The sequence below is a fragment of the Pistacia vera genome, unplaced genomic scaffold (assembly GCF_008641045.1).
Source record: "Pistacia vera cultivar Batoury unplaced genomic scaffold, PisVer_v2 Contig459, whole genome shotgun sequence".
Taxonomy (NCBI): Eukaryota; Viridiplantae; Streptophyta; class Magnoliopsida; order Sapindales; family Anacardiaceae; genus Pistacia; species Pistacia vera.
In genome coordinates this window covers 743,866-750,599 of record NW_022196289.1, presented here as the reverse complement: position 1 = coordinate 750,599, position 6,734 = coordinate 743,866, and the positions used below count along the sequence as shown (strand labels likewise).

The following is a 6,734-nucleotide window of genomic DNA, read 5'->3' as shown; positions in this document are numbered from 1 at the left end:
AATGTTATATTATGTTTATAATATAATGTCATATCAATTAATAATCATCTAATTATGTTATTATAATTAATTATGTAATCAACTAATCAATATAAATGAATATTAATGTTACAATAAATTAAGTAATCATACTAAAATCTTTAATATTAATTTATAAATTTTTTTATAATAGAATATTATATTAATTAAGTATCATTTAATTATAATGAATGTTCAATTAATTACGTATCGTACATAATTTATAATGTAATGTGTAATTAATTAAATTTCTATAATTTAATTAAGTATTATGCAAATTGCTAATGTTTAATAGTAAATTAGTAATTATTAATATTATAATAAATGTCATAATCATTAAGTAACCATTAATTTGTAATGCACTAATGAGTAATATTTAATTAATTATGTAATCAATTTAATGTAATGTTATAGTGAATTAAGTAATCATATTATAATCTTTAATGTATATTATAATAATTAAATTTTTAATCTTTAATTAAGTTTGTACTAATGTTTATAATGAAATGTTATAATTGATTAAGTAATTATACTAATCTATAATGTAATGCTATAATTAATTAAATTTCTAATTATTTAATTAAGTAATACACTAAATATATAACTTATAAGTCAATAATTAAGTAGAATCAATTAATGTATTCTATAATTATTATACTATAAATCATTAAGTAATGTTATAAAATTATAATTATTAGTAATCATTTAACTATAATGTAATGTTATAAACTTATAATTGATAGTAATAAATTTATTATGTTTATTAATCTATCAATTAATTAATTAATTGCTAATTTACTATAGATATACTTAGAACTTGATAATTGAAGTAATAACTAAATAATTATTATTCATCAAATATACTATTTCATTCAAAATATTTCTTTTATAACATTAAAAATTTAAAACACTTTTAATTGGATCATAATTCAAATTATTCACTTAATTAATGAAGTTTAATTATAATATATTAAAGTTTTTAATATGGTGTAATTTATATGTATAAATAAATTGTATTAGTATTTTTTAATTAGGTTATTCTAAAAATTTAATTTTTTTATATTTAAATTTTCTATATGTAAAAATAATAGAACCCCTCCATTATTCACATTTCACAAATATTTCATTGCAGTCCAGGTTCCAAAACAGTTTCAAACATTCCAAAACAGGTTCCAAACAGGTTTCAAACAGATTCCAAACAGGCGCCTTTTTAGTTCTTTTGCAGGTTCCGGTTTCCTCCACACATAAGATCAGAACCAGAACCGCCTGATGTTGGTTCCAAAAATTGGAACCGAACCCTACCCGTATAGTGCCGGTTCCGTTCCGATTTTAGTTCTGGTTCTATCTCCAAGTTCCGGTTCTACCCGCTACCCGTGCTCACCCCTAGCCCGTAGGTTTCTCATGCATTGTTAGATGTAATATGATTTCACAGGTTTGTTACCATTAAGGTTAAATTTAATAGGCTAGTTCACACAAATACACAAAAAAAAAAAAAAAAAAATAAAAAAAAAAAATAAAAAATATTCGGTGACCTGACAAGTTCACCAAGAGATAATTTTATTTAATTTAATTGCACATTGAAACTCGCAACAGTCATTTAGAGTAACAAGTACAATAATTCTAATTTCATAAATGAAGGAATACATGTTTGTAACTGTCTGATTCATGCATTGACATGAAAATGTTTAAGAGTGGCTATGCATTGTCTCCACATAGTTTCGAAATTAAATTAACTTTGCCTGTATGGGCCGCGTGGGGCTGCCACATGCTACGCGCTTTGTACGCCGATCGTCTTAGTCTAACATTACTACATTCTGATGTAATAGATCCTTCCTTTCCAATGTATTAAGGTCAATATTGTCAAGCTCCACACCTTGGCATGGTGAACCACACTACAGTCAAGCTTTACAGCAACTGGAGTTGCAGAAGTGCCTCGAATGTTCTTGAAGCTACGTTGTTGATCTTTACGCGCGATGGAAGCTGAAAAAACAGAACAAGCATTATGGAACTGATATGGTCAATGTCATGAGACTTGATAAACACAAAAGAAAGAAACAAGATTTTTTTTTTCTTATACCTTTGCATTGCAATCATTGTGTGGGCAGTAGGATTGATCAATGTTATAGGATTGCTGACATAACCATAGTAACATCCTCGAAATGCATGTTGGATGCAGAGCCTGCATAAGAAGCTGGCCAAGTTTTGATTCTCATACCATTGTCGGTATTAGTGAGAGTACAACCCTTGACGTGATTCCGACTACAGGTTCTTCTTTTTCATACTGTCCTAGACTTCCGACGCTGATGCCATGGCCAGGTCCGCATGTAACTGGTAATTGATACATTTTGAGCTCCACCACCGATGAAATGCAATCATCACCTGTTCCAATTTTTGAATCTATAATTTCAATTCCACTAGATCTTCCGATGTGGATGCCATCGGTGTTTTTGCTATCTCCGGGCGCGGTGACGGTAAAGCGACGAAAACTGAAGTTCTTGCAACCTAGGACGTTAACATGAAATTGTTTGCTATTTAGGGAAGTTACATCTTGGACCAACCCGTTAGTAATGAAGTCGAACCTCATATTTATGCACAGAATTGAAACAAGTTTTGTCAGTGCCACACTTATAACACACCTCTTTAATATGTTAGCAGATATATAAATTGGATAATAAACTTACAATGGGAAGCTGCTTGCAATAATCATTGCCACAGGCTCCCCAAGACGAGCCTCCTTGGCCATCGAAAATTCCACCACCCGACAATGTGAAGCCTTCAATTGTTGGAAAGTAACCCAACCGCCATCCTCTGTTTTTGCTAGCGCCCGATAGGGCCTTGAGGGTGCCTTGAACTTGAACCTCAATAGGAGCCTTGCAGGGACCTTCTAAGGTCACTGGACTTAATGAGAATATCCCCTTTGGAATCAACACTTTGCTTGGCGTAGCAGATGCACATGCTTTTTTCCATGTACTCATTAAAGCCTGAGACAAGAAACGTTATGTTATCAAGGAGATAACGAATAGAAATGTTATGCATCGTATTTTTTATTGCATTGGTGTATTACCGCATTGATATCTGGTCCATTGGCTTTTGCGCCATCTTTCGTCACATCGAAAATTGACTGAGCTCTAGTTGTTGATACAAATATACCAATAAAAAGGCAACTTTCGCTATGTCAATCGATTTCACCATGTTATCCTTTCTTCTTTTATTGTTGTTACTTCTTGCTATAGTCTTCTTCAATGAGTAATTATGAATCCCAGTTCTTAAGACCATATTTAAATGCATGAAGAAAGCTAATGCCACAAATTTATAACAAGTCATTAGCCAATTTTGTCCTCAGTTTGAAGAATGTTGTAACTTAATACGTTTATCTATTTTTAAGTTATTGGTTTCTTTATATGTTTCATATATGTTTGAGTAAGGATGTTGTTAATTATTGTAAGTTAATGACGTAACGTCTACGAATTATTCGTTTTTTAGCAAAATGAACAAATTAGTGGTCTTGCGTGTGGAACTACTTTTAGAAATAATTTTGGTCAAATGTATGTATTAGCTTCATGTCAACCGGTGTTACCAATATGAAATCTCCGAGTCGAGGCAGAAGTAGTGGTGGTGCTACTATAGACCAAGATAAGCATTACCATCTTTGATTTTTGAGAAATTCTTCTTGTTTACGTTTTGGAAAATTTCTTTATTCAACAAGATTTTGCAAATGCTTTAGAATTGTCAAGCTTAAATGTCAATCCAATGCTTCAGAGTTGTCTTCATCATCTTTATTTATTATTTATTTTTTGGTCTCTTCACAATTTTTACCAAATTTATAAAGCAAATTTCGGATATAAGGAGAAACTTAACGCTATAGCTGTCTTATTTCATATTAATATGGAAATATTAATTGTACGTTCGTCCCAAGGAAAAAAATGCATGTCATTTCATCGAAAAAATTTGTTTTCAGTTCAAAACTTCCACATAGTCACCCATGGAGGAAACTGACAGGAAAAACAATGAAAAAAAAAAAAAAACCGTATTCTTGCGTGAATTTTCTTGCTTAAACAGGGCATGGATAAAACAAATTTTCCCTGATGCTCATCTTTTAATGTTCAAATTAACTAATCATGGAAGTATGCCCATTATTTTCTTTCTATACATTACGATGGTACTGGAACTACAAAACAACGATATATTAGTTACAATGAATTCTCACATTCAATGTGGCAACACCGATTGATTATTAAAGAATAGGGCAAATGCAACAGCTGATCGTTAAAATCCCCACTCCAGCTTGTCTGCAAATAGCTGAACAACTCTTTTCAGCTGAAGACATTCTTCGCTTCAGCTTTTAAGTAGAGTGTTATCACTTCACATTATTTCTAACTAGTTCACTTTTACTTTCAGAATACACCCCCGAAATTATCGGTTTTCCCAAAACAACAGAAGTAAAAATTTTGTTGAGAAAAAATAACAATAATAATAAGAAAAAGAAGCAAATGAAGCAAACTGTTTCTAATCAAAATTCAGTTTCTTGGAAAACAACGTAAACTCAAAATTTTCTCGGGCAGAAAAAACAAAAAAAACAGAGCTTCATATGTTTCAATGAAATTGCTGACTTCTTGATGAATGTTTCAATTTTCTTGCTAAACAAGCATAAATTTGAAATGTTTTCATCTTACGGCAAAATAAAAATTATCATTCAAAACGACCTCTAGATACGCACATATGAAAAAGCATAATAAGATCAACACATATTCAATCTGATGGTAATGGAACACTAAAACGAACGATATATTGTAAACAATGAATTCACACATTCTATGCCTCCAATGTGGCAACAGCCGATTGATTATTGAAGAATATGGCAAATGCAACGCCGATTGTTAAAATCCCCACCCAGCTTGTCGGCAAATAGCTGAACAACTCGTTTTAGCTAAAGACATTCTTCGCCTCAGCTTTAAGTAGAGGGTTATCACTTCACAATTTTCAACCAGTTCACTTTTACCTTCAGAATACAACCCTAAAAATTTATCGGTTTCCCGAAAAAACCAAAAAGTGAAAATTTTGTTGAAAAAAAATAATAATAATAATAATAATAATAGATAATGTTGTAAATTCGTTTACCTAAGCCTAACCAAAATCAACATAATCAATCACTATCTTAAACAGAAACAAATCAACCACACAGTATTTACCATGGTTCACTTGTTCAAGATTGAACAAGCTACGTCCATGTTGAGCTCTAGAATAGGGAGGCTTTGTTGCACTAATATTGTTCACCAAAGATTACATACACCATCGATCTCCCCTTACACACTCTCACTGACAAAATTACACACTTCAACGTAGTGCCCGTAAATCACAACTCAAACTGAGAACTCTAAGCCTGATTCTCTACACCACAAAGAAACACACTCTGATGGATGATTAACCACTGATTTACACAAACACACAGAGAACCCTATGCTTGAACCCTAAAAGAAATATTTGGGGGAAGCTTCCAATTGAGAGAGACTGTCCCGAGAAGAGAGAGAGTGCAGCTTTTATAGGTTTGACCAACCTTCAGTTTTCAGCCGTTAGATTACTTGGAATCAATGATCAGAAATGCTGTAATTTATGACCAAACAGACAGCATATAGGCTTCACTTATACAATTTCCACCTTGAAGCCTTATTCTTTATCCAGACAACAATATACTTGTGCAGCAAGCTTCTCACACATTCCTTCTTAGCTCTATGAGATCAGTTGATGTGAAGGAGGTTCAAGTAGTGCTTGAACTTTGCAGGAGTTACAACTTTTGTTCCCATATCAGTTGGGTTCTCTTCAGTTGGTATTTTTAGCAGATTCACATTCCCTTTTGTGATTTGGTCTCGAAAGTGATACTTCACATCCACATCTTTGTCCTTTCATGTATACAGGGTTTTACTTAGATGAATGACACTTTGACTGTCAGAATACATAGTCACAAGTCCATCCATCAAACTTTCCTCTTTCAAGATTCCTTGTAACCATATTGCCTCTTTGAAGCTCAGTCACTGCCACATAGTCAACTTTTGTTGTGGATGTGCAACCAATGGTTGGAGTTGCGATTTCCACCTGATGCATTTTCCTCCTAAGGTAAGTAGTAGGTTGTAGTGGATTCCTTGAGTCTCGATCACCTGCAAAATCGAGTCCACATCCCCAACAAGATCAAGTGTTGACTTTCTTTTGCAAAAGTCTAATCCAACAAGCTTGTGCTGTAATGTTCTAAACCATTTTAATGCAACCCAGTGTTCTATTCCTGGATTTGACATAAACCTACTCAGTAATGATTGCAAAAGAAGATAAGGCCTTGTGCTTATCATGGAGTACACCAGTCCTGTGCACTTGAGTAGTGGATATTTTCCACTTTTATCCTTTCAACATCAGTTTTGGGGCACTGTAACTTACTCAACGCAAGTGTCTTGCTAAGGTTATGTTGACAGGTTTAACATCATTCATTCCAAACCAGGGTTAGTTTTTGCAGGTATGGTAGTTGGTGAAGTTTCAGTCTATTTGATTTTCTATTCCTATCATTCATCATCCCCAAAATCTTTTTTTGCAAACCCTAGATCTTTCATATCAAACTCGCACTCAGTTTGCTTTTAGTTCATCTGTGTGACTTAGATTGGCATATTAACAACATGTCTCTATGTGCAACAGTAAGTATATAGGCATGTTTTTATACAGGCAAAGTAAAAACA

General features: G+C 32.8%; 1 pseudogene; it reads right to left on the bottom strand.

Annotated features, from left to right (window-relative positions):
• Positions 1-1,713: 1,713 nt before the first annotated feature.
• Positions 1,714-6,117, bottom strand: LOC116144856 (annotated as a pseudogene).
• Positions 6,118-6,734: the final 617 nt, after the last annotated feature.